The sequence below is a fragment of the Pseudophryne corroboree genome, chromosome 6 (assembly GCF_028390025.1).
Source record: "Pseudophryne corroboree isolate aPseCor3 chromosome 6, aPseCor3.hap2, whole genome shotgun sequence".
Classification (NCBI taxonomy): domain Eukaryota; kingdom Metazoa; phylum Chordata; class Amphibia; order Anura; family Myobatrachidae; genus Pseudophryne; species Pseudophryne corroboree.
The window spans coordinates 58,085,598-58,103,654 of NC_086449.1; the positions used below are offsets into that span (position 1 = coordinate 58,085,598).

Below are 18,057 nucleotides of genomic sequence, written 5' to 3' on the forward strand. Positions count from 1 at the left end.
AAACTCTGTACAGTAAACCTCAACTGGCCTTCGCCCTTGCTTAAGGATCGAAATCTGAGCCTCGGCTGAGGCCGTCTTGTCAGGGTCATCATACCACATGCCCAGTACCGTAAAAAAAGCATCAACACTTTTAAGCGACGGACAGTCAGGCTGCAACCCATATGCCCAGACCTGTAGCAAGGAAATCACTATGCCCACCCGCTCAATCTCCGACCCAGAAGACTGAGGCCTAAGCCGGAAGTATAGCTTGCAGCTCTCCTTGAAACAAAAGAACTGCGAGCGATCTCCAGAAAAACGATCCGGGAGATTTACTTTCGGCTCCTTAACCCCTGAAGGTGCTGCTGCTGCGGGAGCTCCGCCAGCGGCCTGGGAGGTGTGCATTTTAATGGACAAATCATTAAAATGTCGAGTCAGGACCTGCACCTGACCGACCACCTGTTGCAACGTATTTTTAGGGGTATGCTCCATATTCCCACAAAATTTCAACAGGAGTATTTGGCTGCTGAATATGTTATGCACTCCAGTGCCTGCAGGAATGTACTGGTGTTTGAACTGTTATGCACACCAGTGCCTGCAGGAATGTACTGGTGTCTGAACGGATAGGTATGCAAAACAAATGAACTCACAGACAGACTGGGGAATATGACATTACGTACACAGAAGGTGATAGGGTAACAAAATACACACAAAGTGAACAGAGAAGCCCAGAGGCTAAGGAACTGGGTGTCTCCCTAATATTAGTAATGCTCAGATGGGAAAAGCAAGATGTTGTGTTTTAATACGTGGAGAACCAGAAATGCTGTTGCTAAGGGCAACAGCAAAACCCTAAAGGGTTACCAACGGGTGTGGCAGTAAACTCCTTGGTCAGAGATGGAATGATAGACACAAGGAGAGACTCCACAATCCTAATTCTCACTTGCAGTGCACAGGTTCAGTTTACTGCCACTAAACACACCTGACACCTTGCACAGTGAGACAGGATTTAGGCAGGCAATTCTTAGAATACAGCCGCAAACTTGCTAAGTTCACAGAGTAGTAAAAGAACCCCAGCAAGCTAAACGACTGACTCCAGTCTTACTGCTAGGTCTGGATTGGCAGAGTGTAGTACCAAATCCCCAGGCCTATTTGCAGTAAGCAACAACAAATACAAAGCTACACAGTACTGGCTAACTTTCAGGAACTGACTAACCAACAAAGATTCAGCAGCATCTGCTTAACCTGAGAAGAGGCCTTATAAAGCAGGTGCTGTCCACGCCCCACTCAGACCTCACAGACTGTGAGCACAAAAACCAGCACCGGATCCCCTGCCGTGCACAGAGCCTGTAACCACTGCACAGCAAAAGACCCGAACCGGAGTATCAGCTGCGCTCAGGTTACTCCGCTAGCACTTGTCTCCCGGTTGCCATTACGACGTGGCAGCACAGGGCAGGAGACCCTAACACTCAATCATGCAACGAATGGCCTTAGTGGACATTAGACTAGACTCATCGTCGTCAACACTGATGTCAGTATCCGTGTCGACATCTGCGTCTGCCATCTGAGGTAGCGGGCGTTTTAGAGCCCCTGATGGTCTTTGAGACGCCTGGGCAGGCACGAGCTGAGAAGCCGGCTGTCCGGCATTTGGCATGTCATCAAATTTTTTGTGTAAGGAGTCGACACTTGCACGTAATTCCTTCCATAAGTCCATCCACTCAGGTGTCTGCCCCGCAGAGGGTGACATCCCTTCTATAGGCATCTGCTCCGCCTCCACATAATTATCCTCATCAAACATGTCGACACATCCGTACCGACACACCGCACACACACAGGGAATGCTCTAACAGAGGACAGGACCCCACAAAAGCCCTTTGGGGAGACAGAGTGAGAGTATGCCAGCACACACCAGAGCGCTATATAATGCAGGGACTAACTGAATTATGTCCCCTATAGCTGCTGTTATATATACTGCACCTAAATTTAGTGTCCCCTCTCTCTTTTTTACCCTTTTCTGTAGTGCAGACTGCAGGGGAGAGCCAGGGAGCTTCCTTCCAGCGGAGCTGTGAGGGAGAAATGGCGCCAGTGTGCTGAGGGAGATAGCTCCGCCCCTTTTTCGCTGACTTTTCTCCCGCTTTTTTATGGATTCTGGCAGGAGTAATTAACACATATATAGCCTCTGGGGCTATATATTGTGATATATTTGCCAGCCAAGGTGTTTTTATTACTGCTCAGGGCGCCCGCCCTAGCGCCCTGCACCCACAGTGACCGGAGTGTGAAGTGTGCATGAGGAGCAATGGCGCACAGCTGCAGTGCTGTGCGCTACCTTGGTGAAGACTGATGTCTTCTGCCACCGATTTTCCGGACCTCTTCTTGCTTCTGGCTCTGTAAGGGGGACGGCGGCGCGGCTCCGGGACCTACACCAAGGCCAGTTCCATGTGGTCGATCCCTCTGGAGCTAATGGTGTCCTGTAGCCTATGAAGCCCAAGCTAGCTGCAAGCAGGTAGGTCCACTTCTTCTCCCCATAGTCCCTCGGTGCAGTGAGCCTGTTGCCAGCAGGTCTCACTGTAAAATAAAAAACCTAACATATACTTTCTTTCTAGAAGCTCAGGAGAGCCCCTAGTGTGCCTCCAGCTCGGCCGGGCACAAAAATCTAACTGAGGCTTGGAGGAGGGTCATAGTGGGAGGAGCCAGTGCACACCAGGTGACCTAAAGCTTTCTTTAGTTGTGCCCAGTCTCCTGCGGAGCCGCTATTCTCCATGGTCCTTTCGGAGTTCCCAGCATCCACTAGGACGTCAGAGAAATAAAAAACCTAAAATATACTTTCTTTCAAGGAGCTCAGGAGAGCCCCTAGAGTGCATCCAGCTCAGCCGGGCACAGGATTCTAACTGAGGTCTGGAGGAGGGTCATAGTGGGAGGAGCCAGTGCACACCAGATAGTACTAAAGCTTTCTTTAGATGTGCCAAGTCTCCTGCGGAGCCGCTATTCCCCATGGTCCTTACGGAGTGCCCAGCATCCACTTAGGACGTCAGAGAAATATATATAAGAAAAACGTGAGACATAGGTCATTTTTAGATATATGTGTAATATATATGTCTGAGGTGAAGACTGTGAGGACTTGCAGTGCTGGAAGCCATGATACACCTATAATACAGGGCACGAGACACCTTCACTCACCTCACGCGACTCTGGCGGGAAAAACCACGTCCTCGCGGACCAACGGCTGGGCTATAAAACGGGGGTGACCGCCGCGCTGCCAGGCATTCGTGTCACGTGTGCGCATCCGTGGGGGTCACTCCCCTCAGTACATGAGCCGCGCTCTACACATAGGCGGGACGGGAGCAGGGTAGAGGGAGGAACCCTCTCCAAAACGAGGTAAGGCACACTGAAGAATCCAGGGGGCAGCAGCTGATCAGCGCCTCTGAGTGGCTGGGGCAGCGGAGACCGACCGAAAGAGGGAGGCGGCGCTTGGTTACCTGTCAGGCTTCGCTTAGCGCTGCAGACCGCTGCTGTCACCCATGCACCGCCGCAGCCGGGTCCCGCTATTGTGAGGAGGAAGTACGGGAGCTAGAGTCTCTGGCCGGGCACTGCCGCAGCACGTGACAGCAGACTGGCAGAGAGAGGGAGCTGGCATGTTCACACTAGAGACATCTACCCACCAATCGTGAAGCAAGGGGGTGTGGCTAAAGCTCTGAACGAAAGGTGATTGGCTGGATTCAGTTAATGAAGCCTTCATTGGTCTGTAGTTCAACTGCTCCCAATACACACACTATAGACTGCAGTCACAGCGACTCTGCATGACAGTAGGAAATACCAGTGACTCTTTTATAGACTCCATTACTATAACAAGAGCGAGTACAGTAGGACAAAAGTCAGCGTCCAGGGGTACCGATACCTTCTGAGTAACTACATTGCAAGTGGAGATTATCTAGGATATTCTATCTATCCATATTCGTAGTAGGGTGATATATCTATATTTCTCTGACGTCCTAGTGGATGCTGGGAACTCCGTAAGGACCATGGGGAATAGCGGCTCCGCAGGAGTCTGGGCACATCTAAAGAAAGCTTTAGGATCACCTGGTGTGCACTGGCTCCTCCCCCTATGACCCTCCTCCAAGCCTCAGTTAGATTTCTGTGCCCGACGAGAAGGGTGCACACTAGGGGCTCTCCTGAGCTCTTTGTGAAAGTTTTAGTTTAGGTTTATTATTTTCAGTGAGACCTGCTGGCAACAGGCTCACTGCATCGAGGGACTAAGGGGTGAAGAAGCGAACTCACCTGCGTGCAGAGTGGATTGGGCTTCTTGGCTACTGGACATTAGCTCCAGAGGGACGATCACAGGTTCAGCCTGGATGGGTCCCGGAGCCGCGCCGCCGGCCCCCTTACAGAGCCAGAAGAGCGAAGAGGTCCGGAAAATCGACGGCAGAAGACGATCCTGTCTTCAGATAAGGTAGCGCACAGCACCGCAGCTGTGCGCCATTGCTCTCAGCACACTTCACACTCCGGTTACTGAGGGTGCAGGGCGCTGGGGGGGCAGCGCCCTGAGACGCAATAAATCGATAAAAACCTTATATGGCTAAAAAAAAAAAAAAAATGCATCACATATAACTCCTGGGCTATATGGATGCATTTAACCCCTGCCAAAAACATACAGAAAAACGGATGATAAGGACGCAGAGAAAGGGGCGGAGCCTATCTCCTCAGCACACTGGCGCCATTTTCCCTCACAGCTCAGTTGGAGGGAAGCTCACTGGCTCTCCCCTGCAGTCACTACACTACAGAAAGGGGTTAAAAAAGAGAGGGGGGCACAAATTAGGCGCAGTATAAACAATACAGCAGCTATAAAGGGAAAAACACTTATATAAGGTTATCCCTGTATATATATAGCGCTCTGGTGTGTGCTGGCAAACTCTCCCTCTGTCTCCCCAAAGGGCTAGTGGGTCCTGTCCTCTATCAGAGCATTCCCTGTGTGTGTGCTGTGTGTCGGTACGTTTGTGTCGACATGTATGAGGAGAAAAATGATGTGGAGACGGAGTAGAGTGTCTGTAATAGTGTTGTCACCCCCTAGGGGGTCGACACCTGAGTGGATGTACTGTTGAAATTGCGTGACAGTGTCAGCTTTGTATAAAAGACAGTGGTTGACATGAGACAGCCGGCTACTCAGCTTGTGCATGTCCAGACGTCTCATACAGGGGCTCTAAAGCGCCCGTTACCTCAGATACAGACGCCGACACGGATACTGACTCCTGTGTCGACGGTGAAGAGACAACCGTGATTTCCAATAGGGCCACACATTGCATGATTGAGGCAATGGAAAATGTTTACACTTTTCTGATAATATGAATACCACCAAAAAAGGGGTATTATGTTTGGTGAGGAAAAACTTCCTGTAGTTTTCCTGAATCTGAAAAATAAAATGAGGTGTGTGATTATGCGTGGGTTTCCCCCCGATAACAATTGATAATTTCTAAAAAGTTATTGGCAGTATACCTTTTCCCGCCAGAGGTTAGGGTGCGTTGGGAAACCCCCCCTACAGGGGATAAGGCGCTCACACGCTTGTAAGAACAAGGGCTCTACCCTCTCTTGAGATGGCCGCCCTTAAGGATCCTGCTGAAAAAAAGCAGGAGGGTATCCTAAAATGTATTTACACACATACTGGTGTTATACTGCGACCAGCAATCGCCTCAGCCTGGATGTGCAGTGCTGGGTTGGCGTGGTCGGATTCCCTGACTGGAAATATTGATATCCTAGATAAGGACAGTATATTATTGCCTATAGAGCAATTAAAAGATGCATTTCTATATATGCATGATGCACAGCGGAATATTTGCCGACTGGCATCAAGTATAAGTGCGTTGTATTCTAGTAAAGTGGTCAGGGATTCCAAACGGCATTTGGAAGTATTGCCTTAAAAAAGGGGATGTACCCTAGGTCGCCTCTCAAAATAAGACGCCGTATTATCAGGCGCAGTCCTGGTTGGCAAGCGGACAAAAGGGTTCCTCTTTTCTGCTCGTGACAGAGGGAGAGGAAAATGGCTGCAGAGATCAGCCAGTTCCCAGGAACAGAAACCCTTTTCCGCCTCTGCCAAGCCCTCAGTATGACGCTAGGGCTTTACAAGTTCAGGCACGGTGGGGGCCCGTTCTCAATGAATTTCAGTGCGCAGTGGGCTCACTCGCAAGTAGACCCCTGGATCCTTCAGGTAATATTTCAGGGGTACAAATTGGAATTCGAGACGTATTCCCCTCGCCGTTTCCAAAAGTCTGTTTTACCGACGACTGTATCGTCAACATCATTTTGTTGTTTAATACTTGTTTTAATATTTATTGCTGATGCACAGCAGTAATTTTATCATCTTTTCGTCTTTGATTAAAAGTTAAGTTTTATCATACCTCACCTACCAATTATGATATCCGATCTAACCCTCCATCTCTTTAATATATAGAAATAAGTGTGCCCCTGAGAGACATTATCTAGAGTCCCCCTTTTTTTGCCTCTTTGCTAAACAACCCTTCTCCAGCAAGGACCTTGTCTGTTCCAAGACTTACCGCGGCTGCGTTGACGGCATGGCGGTTGAACGCCGGATCCTGAAGGAAAAAGGCATTCCGGATGAAGTCATCCCTACCCTGATCAAAGCCAGGAAGGATGTAACCGCAAAACATTATCACCGCATTTGGCGAAAATATGTTGCGTGGTGCGAGGCCAGTAAGACTCGACGGAGGAAATTCAACTGGGTCGATTCCTACATTTCCTGCAAACAGGAGTATCTATGGGCCTGAAATTGGGGTCCATTAAGGTTCAAATTTCGGCTCTGTCAATTTTCTTCCAAAAAAGAACTAGCTTCAGTCCCTGAAGTTCAGACATTTGTTAAAGGGGTACTGCATATACAGCCTCCTTTTGTGCCTTCAGTGGCACTTTGGGATCTCCAGGTGGTTTTTGGGTTCCAAAAGTCACATTGGTTTGACCCACTTAAATCTGTGGAGTTAAAATATCTCACAGAAAAAGTGGTCATGCTGTTGGCTCTGGCCTGGGCCAGGCGCGTGTCAGAATTGGTGGCTTTATCCTGTAAAAGCCCTTATCTGATTTTCCATTCGGACAGGGCGGAATTGAGGACTCGTCCTCAGTTTCTCCCTAAGGTGGTTTCAGCGTTCACCTGAACCAAACCTGTTGTGGTGCCTGCGGCTACTAGGGACTTGGAGGACTCCAAGTTGCTAGACGTTGTCAGGACCCGGAAACTATATGTTTCCAGGACGGCTGGAGTCAGGAAATCTGACTCGCTGTTTATCCTGTATGCACCTAACTAGCTGGGTGCTCCTGCTTCTAAGCAGACGATTACTAGTTGGATGTGTAGTACAATTCAGCTTGCACATTCTGTGGCAGGCCTGCCACAGCCAAAATATGTAAATGCCCATTCCACAAGGAAGGTGGGCTCATCTTGGGCGGCTGCCCGAGGGGTCTCGGCTTTACAACTTTGCCGAGCTGCTACTTGGTCAGGGGCAAACACGTTTGCAAAATTCTACAAATTTGATACCCTGGCTGAGGAGGACCTGGAGTTCTCTCATTCGGTGCTGCAGAGTCATCCGCACTCTCCCGCCCGTTTGGGAGCTTTGGTATAATCCCCATGGTCCTTACGGATTTCCCAGCATCCACTAGGACGTCATAGAAAAAAAGAATTTAATTACCGATAATTCTATTTCTCGTAGTCCGTAGTGGATGCTGGGCGCCCATCCCAAGTGCGGATTGTCTGCAATACTGGTACATAATTATTGTTACCAAAAAAATTCGGGTTATTGCTGTAGTGAGCCATCTTTTCTAGAGGCTCCTCTATTATCATGCTGTTAACTGGGTTCAGATCACAAGTTGTACAGTGTGATTGGTGTGGCTGGTATGAGTCTTACCCGGGATTCAAAATCCTTCCTTATTGTGTACGCTCGTCCGGGCACAGTATCCTAACTGAGGCTTGGAGGAGGGTCATAGGGGGAGGAGCCAGTGCACACCAGGTGATCCTAAAGCTTTCTTTAGATGTGCCCAGACTCCTGCGGAGCCGCTATTCCCCATGGTCCTTACGGAGTTCCCAGCATCCACTACGGACTACGAGAAATAGAATTATCGGTAAGTAAATTCTTATTTTCTCTAACGTCCTAAGTGGATGCTGGGGACTCCGTAAGGACCATGGGGAATAGCGGCTCCGCAGGAGACTGGGCACATCTAAAGAAAGCTTTAGGACTAACTGGTGTGCACTGGCTCCTCCCCCTATGACCCTCCTCCAAGCCCCAGTTAGATTTCTGTGCCCGACGAGAAGGGTGCACACTAGGGGCTCTCCTGAGCTTCTTAGTGAAAGTTTTAGTTTAGGTTTTTTATTTTCAGTGAGACCTGCTGGCAACAGGCTCACTGCATCGAGGGACTAAGGGGAGAAGAAGCGAACTCACCTGCGTGCAGAGTGGATTGGGCTTCTTGGCTACTGGACATTAGCTCCAGAGGGACGATCACAGGTTCAGCCTGGATGGGTCCCGGAGCCGCGCCGCCGGCCCCCTTACAGAGCCAGAAGAGCGAACAGGTCCGGAAAAATCGGCGGCTGAAGACGTTCCTGTCTTCAATAAGGTAGCGCACAGCACTGCAGCTGTGCGCCATTGCTCTCAGCACACTTCATACTCCGGTCACTGAGGGTGCAGGGCGCTGGGGGGGGCGCCCTGAGACGCAATAAAACACGATAAAAATACCTTACATGGCAAAAAATGCATCACATATAGCTCCTGGGCTATATGGATGCATTTAACCCCTGCCAGAATATACAGAAAAACGGGTGATAAGGCCGCCAAAAAGGGGCGGAGCCTATCTCCTCAGCACACTGGCGCCATTTTCCCTCACAGCTCAGTTGGAGGGAAGCTCCCTGGCTCTTCCCTGCACTACAGAAAGGGTTAAAAAAAAGAGAGGGGGGCACTAATTAGGCGCAGTATTAAAACATACAGCAGCTATAAGGGGAAAAACACTTATATAAGGTTATCCCTGTATATATATATATATATATATATATATATATATATATATATATAGCGCTCTGGTGTGTGCTGGCATACTCTCCCTCTGTCTCCCCAAAGGGCTAGTGGGGTCCTGTCCTCTATCAGAGCATTCCCTGTGTGTGTGCTGTGTGTCGGTACGTTTGTGTCGACATGTATGAGGAGAAAAATGATGTGGAGACGGAGCAGAGTGTCTGTAACAGTGATGTCACCACCTAGGGGGTCGACACCTGAGTGGATGTACTGTTGAAAATTACGTGACAGTGTCAGCTCTGTATAAAAAAACAGTGGTTGACATGAGACAGCCGGCTACTCAGCTTGTGCCTGTCCAGACGTCTCATAGGCCGTCAGGGGCTCTAAAGCGCCCGTTACCTCAGATGGCAGATACAGACGCCGACACGGATACTGACTCCTGTGTCGACGGTGAAGAGACAACCGTGATTTCCAGTAGGGCCACACGTTACATGATTGAGACAATGGAAAATGTTTTATACATTTCTGATAATACGAGTACCACCAAAAAGGGGTATTATGTTCGGTGAGGGAAAAACTACCTGTAGTTTTCCTGAATCTGAAAAATAAAATGAGGTGTGTGATGATACGTGGGTTTCCCCCCGATAACAATTGATAATTTCTTAAAAAGTATTGGCTGTATACCCTTTCCCGCCAGAGGTTAGGGTGCGTTGGGAAACACCCCCTAGGGGGGATAAGGCGCTCACACGCTTGTAAGAACAAGGGCTCTACCTTCTCATGAGATGGCCGCCCTTAAGGATCCTGCTGATAGAAAGCAGGAGGGTATCCAAAAATGTATTCACACACATACTGGTGTTATACTGCGACCAGCAATCGCCTCAGCCTGGAGGTGCAGTGCTGGGTTGGCATGGTCGGATTCCCTGACTGGAAATATTGATATCCTAGATAAGGATAGTATATTATTGCCTATAGAGCATTTAAAAGATGCATTTCTATATATGCATGATGCACAGCGGAATATTTGCCGACTGGCATCAAGTATAAGTGCGTTGTCCAATTCTACCAGTAAAATGGTCAGGTGATGCGGATTCCAAACGGCATTTGGAAGTATTGCCTTTAAAAGGGGACATTTGGGGTCGGTCTTTTAGACCTGGTGGCCACGGCAACAACTGGGAAATCCACATTTGTACCCCAGGTCGCCTCTCAAAATAAGACGCCGTATTATCAGGCGCAGTCCTTTGTTGGCAAGCGGACAAAAGGTTCCTCTTTTCTGCTCGTGACAGAGGGAGAGGAAAAAGGCTGAAGAGATTACCCAGTTCCCAGGAACAGAAATCCTTTCCCGCCTCTGCAAAAGCCCTCAGTATGACGCTAGGGCCTTACAAACTCAGGCACGGTGGGGGCCCGTTCTCAATGAATTTCAGTGCGCAGTGGGCTCACTCACAAGTAGACCCCTGGATCCTTCAGGTAATATCTCAAGGGTACATATTGAAATTCGAGACGTCTCCCCCTCGCCGTTTCCAAAAGTCGGCTTTACCGACGTCTCCCTCTGACAGGGAGGCAGTTTTGGAAGCCATTCACCCAGCAGGTGATAATCAAGGTACCCCTCCTGCAACAGGGAACGGGGTATTATTCCACACTATTGTGGTACCGAAGCCAGACGGCCCGGTGAAACCGATTCTAAATCTAAAATCTTTGAACACTTACATACAGAGGTTCAAATTCAAGATTGAGTCACTCAGAGCAGTGATTGCGAACCTGGAAGAAGGGGACTACATGATGTCTTGGGACATCAAGGATGCTTACCTTCATGTCAAAGTTTACCCTTCTCACCAAGGGTACCTCAGGTTATGGTACAGAACTGTCACTATCAGTTCAGACGCTGCCGTAGGGATGGTCCACGGCACCCCGGGTCTTTACCAAGGTAATGGCCGAAATGATATCCCTTCGAAGGATGGGAATTTTAGTTATCCCTTACTTGGACGATTCCCTGATAAGGGTAAGATCCAGGGAACAGTTGGAAGTCGGTGTAGCACTATCTCAGGTAGTGTTGCGGCAGCACGATTGGATTCTCAATATTCCAAAATCGCAGCTGGTTCCGACGACTTGTCTTCTGTTTCCTAGGGATGTTGCTGGACACAGTCCAAAAAAAAAAAAGGTGTTTCTCCCGGAAGAGAAAACCAGGGAGTTATCCGAGCTAGTCAGGAACCTCCTAAAACCGAACCAAGTCTCAGTGCATCAATGCACAAGGGTTCTGGGTAAAAATGGTGGCTTCCTACGAAGCAATCCCATTCGTTAGATTCCACGCGAGAACTTTCCAGTGGAACCTACTGGACAAATGGTCCGGGTCGCATTTTCAGATGCATCAGCGGATAACCCTGTCACCAAGGACAAGGGTATCCATCATGTGGTGGTTGCAAAGTGCTCATCTTCTAGAGGGCCGCAGATTCGGCATTCAGAACTGGGTCCTGGTGACCACGGATGCCAGCCTGCGAGGCTGGGGAGCAGTCACACAGGGAAGGAATATCCAGGGCTTATGGTCAAGCCTGGATACATCACTTCACATAAATATCCTGAAGCTAAGGGCCATTTACAATGCTCTAAGCTTAGCAAGACCTCTGCTTCAAGGTCAGCCGGTGTTGATCCAGTCGGACAACATCATGGCAGTCACCCGCGTAAACAGACAGGGTGGCACAAGAAGCAGGAGGGCAATGGCAGAAGCTGCAGGGTTTCTTCGCTGGGCGGAAAATCATGTAATAGCACTGTCAACAGTATTCATTCCGGGAGTGGACAACTGGGAAGCAGACTTCCTCAGCACGACCTCCACCCGGGAGAGTGGGGACTTCACCCAGAAGTCGTCCACATGATTAAAAAAAACAAAACAAAAAACTCGACAGGTATTGTGCCAGGTCAAGAGACCCTCAGGCAATAGTTGTAGACGCTCTGGTAACACCGTGGGTGTACCAGTCAGTGTATGTGTTCCCTCCTCTGCCTCTCATACCCAAGGTACTGAGATTGATAAGATGGAGAGGAGAAAGCACTATATTCGTGGCTCCGGATTGGCCAAGAAGGACTTGGTAACCGGAACTTCAAGAGATGCTCACGGAGGATCCGTGGCCTCTACCTCTAAGAAGGGACCTGCTTCAGCAAGGACCCTGTCTGTTCCAAGACTTACCGCGGCTGCGTTTGACGGCATGGTGGTTGAACGCCGGATCCTGAAGGAAAAAAGGCTTTCCGGATGAAGTCATCCCTATCCTGATCAAAGCCAGGAAGGATGTAACCGCAAAAACATTATCACCGCAATTGGCGAAAATATGTTGCGTGGTGCGAGGCCAGTAAGGCCCGACGGAGGAAATTCTACTGGGTCGATTCCTACATTTCCTGCAAACAGGAGTGTCTATGGGCCTGAAATTGGGGTCCATTAAGGTTCAAATTTGCGGCCCTGTCAATTTTCTTCCAAAAAGAACTAGCTTCAGTCCCCGAAGTTCAGAAGTTTGTAAAAGGGGTACTGCATATACAGCCTCCTTTTGTGCCTCCAGTGGCACTTTGGGATCTCAATGTAGTTTTGGGTTCCAAAAGTCACATTGGTTTGAACCACTTAAATCTGTGGAGTTAAAATATCTCACATGGAAAGTGGTCATGCTGTTGGCCCTGGCCTGGGCCAGGCGCGTGTCAGAATTGGCGGTTTTATCCTGAAAAAGCCCTTATCTGATTTTCCATTCGGACAGGGCGGAATTGAGGACTCGTCCTCAGTTTCTCCCCAAGGTGGTTTCAGCGTCTCACCTGAACCAACCTATTGGTGGTGCCTGCGGCTACTAGGGACTTGGAGGCCTCCAAGTTGCTAGACGTTGTCAGTGCCCTGAAAATATATGTTTCCAGGACGGCTGGAGTCAGAAAATCTGACTCGCTGTTTATCCTGTGTGCACCCAACAAGCTGGGTGCTCCTGCTTCTAAGCAGACTATTACTCGTTGGATTTGTAGTACAATTCAGCTTGCACATTCTGTGGCAGGCCTGCCACAACCAAAAATCTGTAAATGCCCACTCCACAAGGAAGGTGGGCTCATCTTGGGCGGCTGCCCGAGGGGTCTCGGCTTTACAACTTTGCCGAGCAGCTACTTGGTCAGGAGCAAATACGTTTGTAAAATTCTACAAAATTAATATCCTGGCTGAGGAGGACCTGGAGTTCTCTCATTTGGTGCTGCAGAGTCATCCGCACTCTCCCGCCCGTTTGGGAGCTTTGGTATAATCCCCATGGTCCTTACGGAGTCCCCAGCATCCACTTAGGACGTTAGAGAAAATAAGAATTTACTTACCGATAATTCTATTTCTCATAGTCCGTAGTGGATGCTGGGCGCCCATCCCAAGTGCGGATTGTCTGCAATACTTGTACATAGTTATTGTTACAAAAATCGGGTTATTATTGTTGTGAGCCATCTTTCAGAGGCTCCTCTGTTATCATACTGTTAACTGGGTTCAGATCACAGGTTATACGGTGTGATTGGTGTGGCTGGTATGAGTCTTACCCGGGATTCAAAATCCTTCCTTATTGTGTACGCTCGTCCGGGCACAGTATCCTAACTGAGGCTTGGAGGAGGGTCATAGGGGGAGGAGCCAGTGCACACCAGTTAGTCCTAAAGCTTTCTTTAGATGTGCCCAGTCTCCTGCGGAGCCGCTATTCCCCATGGTCCTTACGGAGTCCCCAGCATCCACTACGGACTATGAGAAATAGAATTATCGGTAAGTAAATTCTTATTATAATGTATATGTATGTATGAAATAAATATATATATATCTATATATAATTCTGCTGACTTTTTGCCTATGTAACTGATCCTTGACATACGTCCTTTCTCTTACGTCCTAGAGCAGCCTTTTTCAACTGGTGTGCCGCGGCACGACCAGTTGCTGAGTGTGCCGCCGCACGGACCCGATCACTGCCGCCAGTAAGAGCTGTCACCCGCCGCACGGACCCGCTCACTGCCGCCATTAAGAGCTGTCACTGGCGCCACCCGCCCCCGCTGCACGGACCCGCTCTCACTCAGATCTCCGCACGCCGCCGCCCGCCTGCCTCACAGACCTGCAGCATCCTGTTCATATCCATTCCGCAGAGTCTTCCAGACCGTGACCACCATAGGTCACGGTCCGGCTGTCTCTGCGCCCGCCCACTCACACGCTGCTCTGCTTGCTGATCCGAGGTGAGTTCCAGGCACTCCTCACCGCTATATATTATAAGGGGGAACTGGTGTGTGGAATTACTAAGGGGGGAGCTGGTAAGGGGGAAGCTGGTGTGTGGAATTACTAAGGGGGGAGCTGGTAAGGGGGAAGCTGGTGTGTGGAATTACTAAGGGGGGAGCTGGTAAGGGGGAAGCTGGTGTGTGGAATTACTAAGGGGGGAGCTGGTAAGGGGGAAGCTGGTGTGTGGAATTACTAAGGGGGGAGCTGGTAAGGGGGAAGCTGGTGTGTGGAATTACTAAGGGGGGGGGGAGCTGGTAAGGGGGAAGCTGGTGTGTGGAATTACTAAGGGGGGGGGAGCTGGTAAGGGGGAAGCTGGTGTGTGGAATTACTAAGGGGTGGGAGCTGGTAAGGGGGAAGCTGATGTGTGGAATTACTAAGGGGGGGGAGCTGGTGTGTGGAATTACTAAGGGGGGGGGGAGCTGGTAAGGGGGAGCTGGTGTGGAATTTGCTAAGGGGGGGGGCTGGTAAAGGGGAGCTGGTGTGTGGAATTACTAAGGGGGGGAGCTGGTAAGGGGGAAGCTGGTGTGTGGAATTACTAAGGGGGGGGGGGCTGGTAAGGGGGGAGCTGGTGTGTGGAATTACTAAGGGGGGGAGCTGGTAAGGGGGAAGCTGGTGTGTGGAATTACTATGGGGGGGGAGCTGGTAAGGGGGAAGCTGGTGTGTGGAATTACTAAGGGGGGGGGAGCTGGTAAGGGGGAAGCTGGTGTGTGGAATTACTAAGGTGGGGGAGCTGGTAAGGGGGAAGCTGGTGTGTGGAATTACTAAGGGGGGGGGGAGCTGGTAAGGGGGGAGCTGGTGTGTGGAATTACTAAGGGGGGGAGGGGCTGGTAAGGGGGAAGCTGGTGTGTGGAATTACTAAGGGGGGGAGCTGGTAAGGGGGAAGCTGGTGTGTGGAATTACTAAGGGGGGAGCTGGTAAAGGGGAGCTGGTGTGTGGAATTACTAAGGGGGGGGGGAGCTGGTAAGGGGGAAGCTGGTGTGTGGAATTACTATTTGGGGCATGTGTGTGGAATTACTAAGTGGGGGAGCTGATGTGTGGAAATATGAGGGCATGTATTGGGCATTACTTGGGGGGGGGGGTGGCGGTGTGTGGCATTACTGGGGGGCAGGTGTGTTGCATTAATATGGGGGGGCAGGTGTGTGGAAATATGAGGGTCATGTGTGTGGCATTACTATGAGGTGCATGTGTGTATAATTACACTGGGGGGGCAGGTGTGGAATTACAATGAGAGACGTGTGTGGAATTACAATGGGGACGTGTGTAAAATTACGCTTCGGCAGGTGTGTGGAATTACTGGGGGGTGACAGCATTTGTTTTATTACACTGGGGGCCAATGTGTTTTATTACAGTGGGGGCCAATGTGTTTTATTACTGCGGGGCCAATGTGTTTTATATAAGGCTCTTCTTGCCACTCCAGCGTGTGTCCAAGGCTCTTCTTGCCACTCCAGCGTGTGTCCAAGGCTCTTCTTGCCACTCCAGCGTGTGTCCAAGGCTCTTCTTGCCACTCCAGCGTGTGTCCAAGGCTCTTCTTGCCACTCCAGCGTGTGTCCAAGGCTCTTCTTGCCACTCCAGCGTGTGTCCAAGGCGCTTCTTGCCACTCCAGCGTGTGACCGAGGCGCTTCTTGCCACTCCAGCGTGTGACCGAGGCTCTTCTTGCCACTCCAGCGTGTGACCGAGGCTCTTCTTGCCACTCGTACAAGAGACCTCATGAGACATCACCAAGCACAGGTTTCCCACTCATATTCTTATGTAAGTAAAACCTATTTATTTCTATTAATTTTAAGAGAAATAATTACAAATATCAACATATATTAAATATATGACGATATTTATTATTATATGTATTATATTTGATTAAAACAACCGATGGTGTGCCTTGGCAATTTTGAAATCTTGTTTAGTGTGCCACGAGTTTAAAAAGGTTGAAAATCACTGTCCTAGAGGATGCTGGGGGTCTACATTAGTATCATGGGGTATAGATGGGTCCACTAGGAGCCATTCGCACTTTAAGAGTTCAACAGTGTGGGCTGGCTCCTCCTTCTATGCCCCTCCTACCAGACTCGGTTTAGAAAATGTGCCCGGAGGAGCCAGTCACACCTATGGGAGCGCCTTAGGAGTTTTTCTAGTTTTGTTGTTTTTTATTAGAGTTAGGCACAGGGAGGATGCTGGCCACAGCCTCCCTGCTTCGTGGGACATAGGGGGCGAGTAGTGTCCAACCCTGAGAGGTTAATGGCCACTATCTCTGCTGACAGGACACTGAGCTCCTGAGGGAGATAATCATTAGCCACCCCACGCGACCCCTCACTCCCGCAGCTTGCCGCCACCCCCTAACAGAGCCAGAAGATTTCGGTGGTGGGTGAGTCACGTCCCCCCTGGCAAGCGGGGAGCCGGTGTGAAGATGGCGGCAACAGGGTGGGAGCGCAGTGTTAACTGCGCTCCGGAGACTCAGCGGTACACAGTGCGGCGCTATGAGGAGCGCCTTGAGCCAGCGCCTATACCCTACACTGGTCACAAAGGCTGTCAGGGACTTCGGTAACGCTGCCAGCACATTTCCTCAGGCCAGTATAAAGAAGTGATGAGCGGGAAGCAGCGCCATGTTCAGGGGTGGAGCTTCGCAGAGCGGACCCAGCAACGTTCAGCGCCATTCTCCTGCTCCAGAGACGATGACATGGAGATCTGTCCTTCCGAGCAACTCCAGCTACCCTTTACGGTACCAGGGGATTGTAGAAAGGGGGGGGGATGGGAAGGCTGTAAGATTACTGTATAGTCTATTAAGGTACACGGTCAGCGCCAGGTAGTTGTATATATCTACCTTTGGAAGCGCTGTGTGTGTTCTGGCTCCAAGCTCTGTGTTTCTCTGTGGCATACTTGGAGGAAAACTGTGTCTGACATTTTCCTGTGTGTGTGGGTGTTTGTTTCTCACACAGCCATGTCTAGGGACTCTGTGTCTTATGCTGCAGAGGACATTTCCTTTCAGGGGGAATCCATTCCATTTACACAGGAATGTAATGTTGTATCTCAGATCCCTATTACTGTGCCTGAGTGGTTGACCTCTATTAAGGGAATGATCTCTCAGATCTCTACTAGGGTAGCTCATACTGAGACTGAAACTCAGGTATTAAAGAAGTCTGGCAGTTTGGACAGGTTCTGTCCCTGTTCCTTCAAAATCCCCTAGCATATACCCACAGAAACGTGCACTTGCCCAGATTATGCAAGATGACACGGATACCGACTGACACGGCAGACGGTAATGGGGATGTGCTGAGGGGGGCAGCATCCCTGGCTAAGTGGGTGCAGCTCATGATTGAGGCTATTAGATATGTGTTAAACATTTCTGACGCAACAGCTGAGCAGGTTTAGGAGGTTTACTTCACAGCTAATAAGAAAGCCTCGCTAACCTTCCCTGCGTCTAAAGAATTAAACGCTTTATTTGAAAAATCCTGGGAAAACCCAGAGAAAAAATTCCAAATCCCCAAAAGGGTTTTGGTTGCCTTTCCTTTCCCTAAGGAGGATAGGAAAAAAATGGGAAAACCCACCCATAGTGGACGCATCTGTTTCCAGACTGTCAAAGAAAGTGGTTTTACCTGTCCCTGGGTCTACCGTGTTAAAAGAACCGGCTGATCGTAAGATTGACACTACGCTCAAATCCATATACACTGCTTCAGGGGTGGTGTTGAGGCCTACTATTGCCTGTGCATGGTTCTCTAAAGCTATAGTAAAGTGGTCAGGCACGTTACTAGAAGACTTAGATACAATGGACAGAAGTGACATTGAACTGTTTTTACGTAACATACAGGATTCTGCGGGGTTCATGGTGGAATCCATGAAGGACCTGGGTACGCTGACTGCAAGGAAATCTTCCATGTC

General features: G+C 49.7%; 2 protein-coding genes across 6 annotated transcripts in view; one reads left to right on the top strand and one right to left on the bottom strand.

The window, feature by feature from the left end:
- Nucleotides 1-3,633, bottom strand: part of LOC134936126 (E3 ubiquitin/ISG15 ligase TRIM25-like) — a 110,517-nt gene extending 106,884 nt beyond the window's left edge. The window contains exon 1 of one of the 4 annotated variants that reach the window (XM_063931043.1): nucleotides 3,151-3,633. The gene's annotated coding sequence lies outside the window, so the exon portion shown is untranslated. The remainder of the gene's footprint in view (nucleotides 1-3,150) is intronic. The other 3 variants (XM_063931041.1, XM_063931040.1, XM_063931042.1) reach the window with 3 other exon arrangements.
- The window catches only part of LOC134936125 (complement C3-like), a 674,806-nt gene continuing 660,017 nt past the window's right edge, over nucleotides 3,269-18,057 (top strand). For both annotated transcript variants that reach the window (XM_063931038.1, XM_063931039.1), the window contains exon 1: nucleotides 3,269-3,348. The gene's annotated coding sequence lies outside the window, so the exon portion shown is untranslated. The remainder of the gene's footprint in view (nucleotides 3,349-18,057) is intronic.